The 14,146-nt window shown below is 40.5% G+C and overlaps 1 protein-coding gene across 2 annotated transcripts in view; it reads right to left on the reverse strand.

Moving 5' to 3' along the window:
• tspan4a (tetraspanin 4a) overlaps positions 1-14,146 on the reverse strand; it is a 183,897-nt gene that overhangs the window by 110,920 nt on the left and 58,831 nt on the right. The window lies entirely within an intron of this gene.

The raw sequence follows: 14,146 nt of genomic DNA on the forward strand, positions 1-14,146 counted from the left end.
ACAAGCAATTAATGGATGTCACTGGCTGTAATGTAATTTTGCAATGTTCTTCCATTTCAGAGTTTAGAAATTCATTCAAAAAGTCCTTTTAAAATGTCATCTTCTATTAACTAATGCAAAAATTAATGAATAAATAAATAAAAGATGTAGGGTTGTAGTGCTGACTGCAGTTTTTTTTTCCTTAAGCGGGAGCAGAGCTGTATCAGATGAAACATTTTGTAAAGAACATTTATATTCATATTATAAAAATGGAGAAAATAAGCCCACCGGTGGATTCTCATGTTCTGGCACTTGCTACACGCATCATGTTTTTATAGACATGCCCCATATCCCTGTGGAAAGATGCATATTTCATAAGGGTTTGGACTCCATGTTTATCTTGCCACTTTTTAACAAAACTGCCTTAAAGGCTGTGGTATCACTTCATATCCTATTGTGTGACCACAAGATGTTTGCTTCAAAGAGTCAGACAGAGCATGTAGTGAGAATGGATTTACTTTATTCTTATTTTTTTTAAAAAGGAAGAAACAGAGGGACCGGCCTTTGATCAGTATAAGACGCTGGGGATTTACGCTACAAAAAAGACTGGACAGAGGCGCCTCTTGAAAATACTCAGAAGAACCTTCCTTTGTGAGACTGACTGGACGTCGTCTCCTTAGAGAGGCAATTTCTCTGTCTGACCAGAGCATATTATTGTGTCTTTTCTCTTTTCACCAAGACAGACTAGAGCGTGGTGAAGATGAAGGTAACGATAAGCCAAATACTCCGGCAAGACACTTGAATACTAAGGCATCAGTATGTGTCAGGTGCTGAAACGCCTGGCCGAACTCGTTGGCGTGTTCCCATCATGGCGCGAAGAGACAGATGGCACAAACCTGATAAATGTGTCAACAATATTAAGCAGTATCAAACTTATTCCAGACCATGCAAAAATTATGGGGAAAAGAGGGGGTCAGAAAAGGGCTACGTATTCTCTTTTTCCATTTTGTGTTTTATTATAGCCAGAGGAAAACAAACACATCACCGTGTGAGAGGCGATTTTTACAATCAAGCAGCTAAGGCTTTGGGAGAAAAAAATAATAAGATGGAAAAAAAATAATGCTGGAAAAAGCGTAATACAGACTGTTGCCAAATTTCTGTTATTATACTTCAGCTTGCATCATTACACAGTTGTGCAGCGGTTAGCATTGTTGCCTCACAGCATGAAGTCCCATTGGGGCCTTTCAGTGTGAAGTTTGTATGTTCACCTCGTCTGTGCGGCTTCTCTCTGAGTACTCTCGCTCGCTTCCTAGTCCAAAGATAAGCATTAAGTTATGTTAACCGGTGATTCTGAATAGGTCACAGGCGTGAAGAACAGGTGTACCCTGCCTCTTGCTTAGTGACAGCTGGGAATGTCTAACCATACATATGTTCTTTGTCTCTTGATTAATTTACTATTGTACAACAGAGTGTTTAAGTATTACATTTAATCAAACATCAGTAAGCCTAGAAGGATTATGCTTGGCTGTACCAGGGGTGGAAACAAAGGGTGGCCACAGGTGCCCACAACACCACTATATGCTAAACAAGTTGATTAGGGGACTACGAACGCAAGTATAGAAACAAACTCAGATCCAATAACCAGGTGACAACAGGGTGTTCCATTGGTTAGTACTGTTGTTTCACACTAAGAAGGTCCTGGGCTCCACACGCTTCTGTTGAAATCTCCCAATTCTTTGAATCTTTGGGCTGAAGGAAGGACAATACTCGGTGTATTTATGCTCAATCAACAATCATTTATTTCCATACAATTCAACAGTCAGAGCATTACAACGTCCGGACGGGAGAGATGCTACCAGAGGGTCAGGCACATGTCTCAAAATGGTGACGGGTTGCTCAGCTTTTTATACTCTCTAGTGGCCCCCAGCTAGTCGTAAAAGCCAAAACATCACATTTTTTCTCTGTTACAGCGCCTAAGTTATGACCTCGGCAGTTGTTTCTCTGCTTTCTGTAAGGTGGGGGTGTGGAATGTGGTCTGTCTATCTCCCCTGTCTTAGACACAGAGTCTCCTGCTTACAATCTTCTCTTCATGATTCAACAATTAAGCATGTCAAGAAAACAGTGTAACACATTCCCAGCAGATCAAGGATACAGAGTGATGCACATTTATCTAATGAACTAATATGTGAATATGTTCTGTTAACTCAAAAGTATAACGAGAACTAAACTACATACAGCTCACACACTCTATATTAAAGGGTATAATGTGATCTACAGCAGTATTCTAATTCAACTATTTTGATTACATATATAAGGTAACATATAATAACAGAATAATCTAACACTTCTTATGTGGAGTTGGCAGGTTCTCCCCATGTCTATGTAGGTTCTGTCACGGCGAGTGGGATGAGCCGTGTGAGGGATTAAATGAGGATCCAAGTGCAGGCACTCGCTGAGATGCAAAGGTGGTTTATTGTAGAACAGAGCACGAGGTGGAAAAGGCAAAACGGAACAAAACTAATCTATACTGAGAAACTAAACTACTGAACAGCAAACATGAACATGAAGGAGGATGAATGGAGGCATAGGAAGGTGGACGGCAGGGTAAACACACAGTAGATTCACAGTTGATAGACGGGAGGTTAACAGACGGACCAGCGACTAGTACATGAGAATACACACAGAAGAACACAGGAAGATTACACACAGGTGGGGAACACACCTGTGTGTAATTGACGAGACAAGGGAGGCAAAACTGAATACACTCACATGAGACACGGACCTTCACAATAAAACAGGAAACAAGAAACAGCTACACAAAGACAGACTAGACACAGAACTAAACCTACACTAAACATGAGACACAAACCTAACCTTGTCCCTTAACAAGAATAAACAGAAACATAGAATTCTAATAATAATCAGCAAAGCACAAGAATCAGAGTACAATCCAAAATTAAACCAAAACATAAGAACTAAAAATGCTGGATCATAATGACCCAGAACCGTGACAGGTTCTCTCCAGGTACTCCGACTTCATCTGGTAGTTCAAAGACACACGTTGAGTGAGGTTAGATTAACTGGTGATTCTAAATTGGCCCTAGGTGTGAATGGTTGTCTGTTAGCACAGCAGCACATTGCCCTATTATAATGGATACGCTCCGACCCTGCACTGGATAAGCAGATAAAAATGAATGGTTAACTGCTATTACTAGCAGAGCAATTTTGGAGAACCAGTTCTCTATGGCTGCTTCTGTATTGTTTTCACGTGCCGACATGCATTTTAACCACCAAACTGCCTATTAAAATTAAACTTATCTTACAGTAATCTTACAGCATTAGCTTATCAACTGGTGACAAGTTCAGTCTTTTGGAAGGGGCTTGGCATAGATCCACAACTGCTCCACATCAAAAGGTGCCAGTCAATTTGGTTTGGGCATCTGACCAGGATTCCTCCTGTACACCTCCTAGGTGAGGTGTTCCAGGCATATCCCATGCGGAGAGTCCCCTGGGAGGAGATTACATCTCTCAGCCAGTTTGGGAAAACCTTGTAGTTCCACTAGAACGGCTGGAGGTGGTGTCTGGGGAGAGGAAGTTCTGGGAATCTCTGCTTAATTTGCTGAACTATTAGCAAACAATAATTATAGACAAAATCACAGATTCTTTTTTAGTTAGTTGAGTGGTGCCTTAAAAAACAAAGGCTAATGGATGCTTGTCCTCCCAGTGTACTTCCACATGGCAGTCCCATGTACTAGAGTGAATGATGAAAAAAAAAAACAAAAAAAACACCATTTCCCCTAGAGATACGTGACAAAGAAAAAATACACAACTTCAGGCTCTGTGCCAGTAAGTAGTGGTCTTAGTCTAGCCACCCTAATAAAAATTTGCCTGGCTCCACAACTGAGCACATAGGTCTAATCAACATACATCTTTCTGCCTCCACAAGCCTGAGATTGTTGGCTTCACTTCCACCTGACACTGACACAAGCCACATTTATCAGACTCAAATATGCACTTGAGCAAGTAAACAGAATTTCATGTGTAAAATTAGCTAAGGTCCCCTTTAGGTTTACCAGTTTTTCCAGCAGTCAACAGTGCATTATGTTCTGGGAAGAGAGCACACTTTTTAATAAATCTGGGAGGTATGGTCTTTTATGTTCATCTAAAGAAGAAAAAAAAACGTGTCCAGTCCCTCATCATCACACTACCAAGGCAAGATAGATATAAATTTCATGCTCACCAGGGGAATCAACTGCAATATCATGCTCTGTAAATTATCAAGGTTTTTAATTTCATGTATTTTTAGTTAATTTTCCACATTCGGGTCATTAAAGCATCATCAAGGTGCTTTATGAAGCAGCCTGTCTGGGCTCTTACCACGACGGTTTTTTTTTCTTATCCCCTCACCACCTGCTGTTTTACCACCTGTTCCTGCAACCTCCACGTCTCCCCTGCTACCTCCCTCATCCTTCACATATCCCCAATCAAAACTGGCCCCACCCCCATCCTCTTTTACCCTCCTCCTCCCCCACCAGCTCGTCTGGCTCTGCACCACTCCACCTGCATTCAGCACAGGTCCCAAGGTGTACTTGCATCTTCCAGTGTTTCTTTCCTTCTTTATTTATTTTTATCTTCCACACTGCTACTGCAGAACCTCGCTTACACGTACAAGGGCAGTAAAGACAAACCCTCACCCCCATTTTCTCCATCTGTCTTTCCCTAGATTTCTAACTCTCTGTGGCAGTTAGCTTTCTTTCCCTTTCTCTCCATCCCCCCCCCCCCCCCCCCCCCCCCCCCAACTCCACAAGTACCATCTGGTCCCCTTATTGTCCATACCCATTTTACTTCTGTTTGGCTTTAATGCCGATGCTCACGCCCATTCCTCCCCCCTCCCTATAACCAAAACATCACCTTTTCACTCTCTCCGTGTCCCTTGCATTCCCCCTGCCCAGCGACATCCTTATGCAGCACTGCAGCAAAACTCTCCCACCCATCTCTATTTCTGATGCCGATAAAAAGATGGAATATTTTTCAAAAGGCTCTGCTTCTATAGCCACATGAATGAGCAAGAGTTCATCTTCACATTCTCTCACTGCTGTTAATGGGTCCGACCGAAAAAAAACAAACAAAAAAAAACCCATTTGAGTGTAGTATTACAGAGTGTTTGTATGTGAAAGGAGTTCTCATAGGGCAAGACAAGGAGAGCAGCTGTGGATAGAGTCACTGGAGTTGCTTTTTACGAGATGTATCTAACAATATGTGGCTAACAAGTAATTTCTGGCTCGATGATAAACGGCTTGCTGAAACACGTAAAGACTGAGCAAAGGTTGAACGCTTAGTGAATATTCAGTGCACTGCTATTGAAGAATAAACAATGGAAGCAGTAAGTCGCTGAAATACTGAAAAACTACTTGACTGCAAAAAAAAGAAAAATCCTAAGTTAAGGCATACTGTGACAAGCTATTTTTTAAGTCCCTCAAGAGCTCATTTGAACTAGTTTTATTTTGAAAGGGCATTATTTCACTATAATGAACTGCGACAAATTTAAAAAAGGCTACTCATTACATGTGGCCATGTCAAGTGAATGCAAATGGAAACGTCTCACCTTTTCTCTGCATTCTGACTGTGGTTTCGAAATAGCTCGACAGCTCTTAAGCCGGCGCTGAAAGCAATAACAACCTTAACCTCGTCAGCTTAATCTAATTAAACTTATTCACACTTTTGGCGTTGGTAAAACTTGCATCATAAGCTCTCCTGACATGAAAGACGTACGTGTGTGACTACCCATGGCATGACAGATTGCTGTGCCATGCACTCCCTTCAAAAGGTGATTGTAAGGTGTGAGAGTGTGCTTAGGAAAAAAGCACGTTTTTGATTTGATAGGGATTTTCACTGGTGGTGGTGAAGTTGATGTGGGTGTGTATGTTGTACTGCTGCCAAACCTACGAGGAAGGAGTTGGTTTGCCGACTTTACACTGACTCATTCCTCACACCGCCTTTTCGTGTCTATGACACTATGTCTTATGCTATTTTCTACTGTGAAGGTGATTTCTTTGGTCTCTGTAAGTGGATTCAGAGGTTTGTGTAGGACTCTTCCTCTACGGGCACTTCAAATTTAAACTTTCACACCATCCCCCTGCAGTCTGTGGTTTGGTGTAAGAAACAAAGGCACGGATGTTTTTGCACAGACCAGTGCAGTACTCGCCAGCAGGCAAACAATAGCATCCTGAAAAATAAGGTCAACGTGGTCAGGCTGAAAGTTAGGGGCGTGGCTGCTTTGACTGACAGTGTCGATACAGGCGTCTGTAACCCACGGCTATCTGTGAGGCCTGACCTCTGCTAATTCAATGAAATGGACTCCTTGACTGTGTGGACTGTGATTAACAGACAGGTCAAGATTAACCATCTGTACTCACAGAGAGCAGTGCACTGTCAAAGTGATAAGGACGCCTTCACTGTGCTTTACTTTCCCTGTCTTAAACTTACTGTGCTCAGTAAATTTACTAGACCACCTGTCATTAAAAAAAAAAAAGCACAAATACTTTGTAGTTTTTTTTAAGACTTTTAGACAGATTTCTAGAATTCACTTTTTCATTTCTGAATTTGAGGTGGTACATTGGACGTCTCAGAGAAGTCGTAAATTAATCAAGTGTAACATCTAAGCAGCACGCTGAAACCGATTTTTCTGTTCGGCGGAGCAAGTAAATAACTGTAATTTGGCTTCTTAATAAAAAATAATAATGTGTCTTACTGTTTTATAAAAATGGAGAAAGAAATATTAAGTTTGAAAATTCATGGATAACAACAACAATTATATTTTGGCACTCTAGGTTTTAGAAAAAATATCTTAAATGTGAAAATAAGTTGGCAGCATTAAACCTTATTCTGTATCTGATTTATATGGTTGTGAAATATAATTAGTAATACTAGAGTTTTTCAATTGTGTGTTTGTGGACACGATCATCACAGTGTTCTTGGTCATTTTACTTACCGTATTTTCAATTTCCATTGTCTGTTGTCAGCTAGGTTTCAGATGATTCTTGAGTCTGGGCTTTCTTTTTGAGATGCAGTAAAGCCTTTCAAAGACCCTCAGAACAACCTTTAACCACTGTTTTTTACTTTTGTTTGTTACCATAGTTCTTGGAGGTTACTGACTTAAGCCCTGGTATTGGATTCCTATAAGTTCTTGAAAAGGTGACAGCAGATAAATTGCAGCATTAAGGCTCACTAATATAATCCTCAAAACTGGAAAGTCAACTTTAGAATGGCAGCAGGGTGCTTCTGTGCTGTCTTATAGGATCTGATACAGAGGGTTGTAGTGCCACTGGTGGAGCCGCCTTGGCATTGTCTGATCTTACATGTATGCTATCTGATATGTATCTGAACATATAAGAAAAGGAATACATTTTTATTTGTTCATCAAAACAAAGCAAGATAAACCTCATTCTAAAATTAGGGTACCAATGAGCGACAGTTATTTTATTGCAGGTTTAGGCTGAGCATGAATATGAGCAGATTTAGCATTTATATTAATTTCAGTATTTGAAACTGAGCTGTGTCACCCTGCATTCAGTATTTATGTATGGCTCAGGGTTTACCTAAGCCTCTAGTTCTTATTGACTCTAAACTTGGAATGATGGCTGAGCCTTTCAAAATATGCTTAAAAATGTAATATAAGAAACACTGGACATAAGTTATTATTCAGAAAGTTTCATGAATGTGAACAACACACATGAATTTCAATACTTGTCTGCTATGCTGAGGCTTGACCCAGGGCCACAATAGTCTATAGTAACAAAAATCTGTCCGGTACATTTTTATTATTATTTTCAGGTCAAAGTGACTTGCAGGTCACATTAAAAATTCACGTCACGATGCTGTTTGAAATGTTTATTTACATCAAACTCACACAATTTTCATATTGATGTCATTTTATGACAGCAGTGTCATTGTAATGTAAATATCCTGTCAGTTCATATATTTTCTCATATTAGTTTTATTCTGGGGTCTTCTACAAACACCTACTATACAAGCCAAAGATCCTTGCATCTAAAAATCTGTTAAGACACAAGTAAGTTGTTTCATCACCTTCAGACTAATAGCAACTAATCTAATAACAATCAGTGCTGTGCAGAGATAAAAACTGTATATAGTTTTCACAGTTATATTTCAGTATTTTATTTCATTACTGCTATACCCTTGAAATCAAAATAGACACATGTTGGTAACTTTTATTTAAGCAATTTTTGCAGGCCTAAGGCTTTATTGTTACTTTAACTTTAGATGATGTTTGTTTTGAATTTGTGAATCAAATAAGGAAGGCATCACTAGCATAATTTAAAAAACAACAAAGGTTTCATTCATGACAGTTCAAGAAAAAAAAAATCTTTTTTTTTTTGCTTTCACAGAGGGTGCACAGAAGGGTTTGCTGTCGGAATTGTGGGATAAGGAGCCAAATGAAGACTCGGGAGGGAGGAAGAGTAAACAAAACTGCACCTTTACTGGTGGAAAGCCCATAACAAAGCCACAGTTAAAATCCGAAAGGAACAACAAACACAATCCAGGCAGAACTCTCATACAAGGGTAGCAGTATGACAAAGCGAAGACAGCGCTCTTTATGCACACATGACACACCAATCAGGGGACTGAGGCACGGATGGGAGGAAACCAGACACAGGCGTACACAAAACACCCAATCATAGGGGAGGAGCTAAAACTGAACACAACATGCAAAAGACAACTAATCAGCAAAGTAAAACAGGAAGTAAGTAACAATGACTAAACAAGGACACACAAGGACTTTAGCACTGGGGAGAATGAGACAGGAAACAGTGAGGGAACACACACAAGCTGTGCTAAAATATGAGCAAACTGAAAGACTCTTCCCAATAATATCAATAACCCAAACTCACACAGCATGACATTTCCAACCTAAGCAAATGTGCTTGTGCGTGCTCCTTCAAAAACCCGCATCGTTCGACGTGAGGGTCACGCTGTGATGTATGTTGAGTGGTTGAGAAGTGGACAATAACAGGAAGTGAGTGATACAAGACTTCACCAGAAATGGAAAAAACACAAATAATAATAACAGCATGAGACACTAGGGTTTCACTTTTCACCTTTCACATGATATGATTTCGGTCTTATCAATGGCTGCCAACAACCAACAACAGCACAAGCAAGAGTCGCCCTCAGACTGGTTGTTTGTCACACTGCCACCTTGTGGATGTAAACAGATGACAGTAACAACATATACAAAGCTATGCATGCGTACGACCGCCACAGAACCATGTTTTCCCCTTTCGAGGTGTCACTTTGGAAGTTTTGGGGATATTTTTTTTTACAAACCAAACAATCAATGATTCAAGAATCACCAAATCAGTTTTAAAAAGAATCATAAAAATAAGGATGACATATAACCACAAAAGCTGTTGTTTAATTCTACACGTGTGTGACTAATATTAATACAACAGACAAAATATTCATAAGCAGACAATACTTACCTTTATACCTGCAACACTTGACTTTGGTTATTATACAAGAACATTTTTGATTGATTAACACGATATTAAATCTTGGATTTAAAAAAATCTTTTAACAAAAAGAATAAATAACAAAAATTAAAGTTGTATTTTTGTGTACTAGGATGCCCCTGGTTACACAGTAACCCGAGAGTCTAAGTAAGGCCTGAGTCCCTGTCCACACCACCACAAACCTTTAAAGATGTTTTGTTGGATACTTCTCTGATCTTTAAAAAGCAAATCAGCAGAGTTTTGAGGGGCAGCTTTTATCGGCACCATAGCCAAACGCCATAGCAATTTCCTGGGAATAGGTTTTCCAATTCAGCCGTTCCTAGAACTATTTCCAAATGTAGCTGCTGGACTCAGTGAAATGCAGAATCGATTTCAAAATCAGTCTTTCTGTAATCTGTCTCAAAGTCACCCGGGTCATCTCCTAAGCAGCTCCTGTCAGTCCCCCTTCTTAAAACCAAAGGCAAACAAGCTGCAGACCCACATATTCTACTGTCTCCTGTCTGAAGTGACCCACGGTTTGTTTTCTTTCTGCAACTTTTATCCATTATTTTCCTTTTAGACATTCGCGTTTTTATTTTACCCCTTTTCAAATAACAATTTGTATTAATTACATGTATTTCTGGACCGCCTACTTGGGTTTTTAATCCATCTGCTACAACTGGGAAGCACTTTGGGTCTACTTCAGTTGCTTTTAAATGTGCTATACAAACAGATGTGACTTTAGATATTGGATGTGGGCTGATCATAAAAAAATATATATTTGGTTTCAAATGAAACTCTCCAAGACTCCACTCCTTTGGTTGAGCCATCACAGTGATGTTAACTGTGTAATTTCATTAAAGTTATATCATACTGACACATTTGGAACAGCAACTTTTATTACATAATTAATCCTGTGCAAATCATAATTATACACTTGAGAGCTTTATTCCTTCTCGAAACAAAACTGTCCATATTTCCACACTAACAACAACGCACAGCCACATCGCGGTGCACTTCCTTTCTGTTTAGTCAGGGAGGCAGATGCATGGAGAAGTATAATTGATTTGTTTATTTGATTTTTTAATTATGCACAATGATTCTAATGATTAATAATGGTTTTAATTTAGAGGATTCTGTTATCCCAGCCGCAGTTTCCCCTATAAGACGAAAGATAAGCTGTTAGAGAGGGAGGTGAGAGGGCTGATGAGAGGTGAGGATGAAAGAGATGACTGAAGCGCGGTGGGAGGATGGGGACAGGCGGCATTACAGGTGGGATTGTGAGCGATAGAGGAATGACAGAAAGGTAATTCCTATCCATCAGTTCTTTCTTTCCTCTTCCTTTTTTTTCCCCAGCAGATTTTTTTCCCAAACCCACTTTTCCTCTCCACTTTCTCTCTCTCTTTGCCACCTCCTTTCTCCGGCTGTCCTCCACAGCGCTGTATTTTGGGATCCAGGCCTCGTCTTTCTAAAGTTATTTTTTGTGAACTTTGCAGAGAAACTCCTGCTGATGGTCGCTGGACTTCTCGGTTGCTAAACAGAGCTAGTCCTTCTGCTGTTGTTGTTTTTTTCTTTCTCTCTCTCAGCGGTATGCCCAGCGTTATGCATTCCTGCTGGTACAATACTGCGGACGACAACAATATCAGGCACCGAGTTTAAAGCAGAGCAGGTCAAATGTTGTGCTACTTCTGAAGCTGGAACTACACAAAGACAAACAGATTCCTTGCTTTGTTAGGCGACGTCTCTATTCAAGTCTATTAAAAGTTGTGCCAGCGCCTCGAACTCTCGAGAATAACATAGTTAATCAATCACCGAATAAAGAAGTCAGTTAATTTCAAGCAGCGAAGCTTTGGGCTGACTCAGACAAGATAATCTCCTAATACACCAAACACTAGTGTTATTTGTTGGAAAAAGTGCATAAAGAATAATTACATTTGTTACATTTAATGGACTGGCAGAGCCTCACAGGACTCACTCGTACAACTTCAACAAAGTACAGGATCAGCCGGATGTGGTATGTAAATGTGGCACCAGCAAATTGAATTTCTGGATTTTTGAAGCAACTTTCTGGGAAACTGAAAGAAAAGAAAATCATTTTCTTCTTTTATTCTCTTAAGCCTGTCTCTGTCAATTCTAATGAATTTTTAAAGTTTTTTCCATGTGAAGCCCATTGTGTTTTCCTCATGCGTGAAATGTGGTATATAAAGGTTTGACTTGGCTCGCCCTATCTTACGCATACAAAGCCTCACAACCAGAAATATTTCCCGACAGTATGGCGAGCACAGCTTGGCTTCTCCTCAGAGGTAATAGAGACCATGGAGAATATCACTAGAAAGGCACTTTTGCACAGGGAGAGAGCGCGACTACCAAGTGCGTGGGAATATCACAGCCACATATCAGACAGAAAATCTGCTTCTATTCAAATTGACATTACTTATCTACCATTGCTTGTTCTTTGGCACAAATGACTTGTAACTGTAGATTTGTACCCACCCCTTCCATCCCCTCTTGATCTCTTTTGATTTTTTGCATGAAAGTGTCTCACTGCGACTACAGCACATCCTTAGAAATAATCGGAGGGGGAAAAACAGCAAAAGGAACGTGTTAGTATTGTTCTTCAAGCACCAAAGGATCCCCAGGTGTTGCGGGACACCCCGAGAGCTATCGATAATTAACGCCGTCTTTTGTTTTCTTTTTTTGCGTCACGTATCAAGAAGTTTTGCTCGACACCTTTTAGCATCTCCTCAGCTGCCGCAGAAAGATCCGCTCAGCTCTGATTAGTGTCACCTGGCTGTTTATGCATTCCACTTGGGACTCTGCGGCACCTTAAACTAAAGCTCCTTCATGACACCGCGCTGTCAATTAGGTGTATCGAGCTGCCTCTTTTCTTTTTTTTCCCTCCCTACGTCAGCAGAGTCGGTGGGGTGTTAGAGCTCACTGCCTCCATCTGGTCTCCATCTGTAATGAGACAGACCAACGGGGATCTCTCGCTCATGCGAAGGTTAACAGCCCGCTGCTGTATACTAACACACAAAATCTCTCCATATGTGCAGTCTTAGATACAGTACATCCTTGTTTTACATGACGGAGTCTCCATCTCCCCGCCTGCTTTGCAGCGGAACTTCTCCACCTTTCACTTGTGCCTCGTGCGACTACACACAGGCGAGTAAAACAAACCAGGAATCGGTGGGATTATACTGATGGACGAGCACTTGATTCTGAGTAAATCTCATTTAAACGGATGATTATTCAAATCAGTGTATTCTCCAACTTCCCAGTGGGCTTAAATTCCAAGTCTGCCATCTTAATCCTTTAATGCTAACCTAAAAAAAAAAAAAAAAAAAAAGATATATATATATAGAGAGAGAAATGACCCACCTTTAACAGTGTAAGGCTAACCTTTCACAGCTCTGCAGATACATGCTGTTTTCACCCTGTGCTGCACATTGCTTTGACACATCCCAACTTCAAGTGTCCTTTATGAATATTTTAAAATTTCATGACTCAGATCTGTCAGCTGTAATTGCTCAGCGTATATTAATTTTGACACAGTTGCAGCGACCGCTGGGATTACAAGACGCACACATTTTTGAACCTGCTGGCTAGTGCATGGGCTGTTTCGTTTATAAACGGAGTATTACATCATTATTATTGTTATTGCATTTAATTTTTCAAATATGTCCACCCAACTGTTTGAAGAGATGTTCTTTATTGACATCAGAAGGTCATCGGTGTGATGAGCAGCTTCACTGCAGTCATGCCAGACTGATGCAGTGGATGAAATATTCACTGTCAGAAAACTGAGCGCACTGTAAGTACTTCCACTCAGTCTCAGGGCTAATCTGGAGATGTGCTGGAGGGAAAGGAGAGCTCTTCTTCATTAATTAAGTGCCACTGATACTGAATTCCGATTTAAATGGATTACTCAGTAAAAACATATGCATAGGAAGTGACCATACAGGGTGGCGTACTAAGCGATTATCTAATGGCAGGAAGCTTATTTAGCAAGGTGCGTTCAGCGGCTGCATGGTTACATCGCACAGACACTTGCTAATCACTCCGAAGCAACGTGCCGTATAAATAAAACCTTAATATTTCACCACAGATGAGCTGTACAGTTAACCACACAACAAGCCATATTAGATGTTAGATATTTGCTTTAAATCACTTCAAAAAGCTCCAACACCACAAACACAGTCAAATGGTCAATTCACTGACTCAAAATACCGGAGGTGACAGTCTAGCAGAAAGCTAGGAGCCTGGTTGGAAATCATTTCCCACTCAGCTGCGTCATAAAACAAAACATTCCGCCTGTAAAGTTGTTAACAAAGCTGAAATTGCCTTCCGAGACCGAACAAAAAAGGAAAAATGTGCATTTCAGCACAAATATGGAGAAAAATTTATGGAGAAAGCCTCGAGTGGCCACTGAGGAACTGCACTTTTTGGCCCTTCTCTTCTGGCTTTGTTTTTCACCCTCAGGGTTCCTGCTTAGTGGAAACAGCTAGCCTGAAGCTGAATCCATAGTTCTGCTTTTGTGTCAGTTTGCGTAGGTATTCGGCTATGCAGAGTGAATGATTTTGGGTATACAACCTACACAAACGTGCTTGAGCTCAGGGGTGACGCTATGTGTAGACTCAATGCTGCATAGTTGAAAT

The sequence above is a fragment of the Rhamphochromis sp. 'chilingali' genome (assembly GCF_963969265.1).
Source record: "Rhamphochromis sp. 'chilingali' genome assembly, chromosome: 6".
In the NCBI taxonomy this organism is placed as follows: domain Eukaryota; kingdom Metazoa; phylum Chordata; class Actinopteri; order Cichliformes; family Cichlidae; genus Rhamphochromis; species Rhamphochromis sp. 'chilingali'.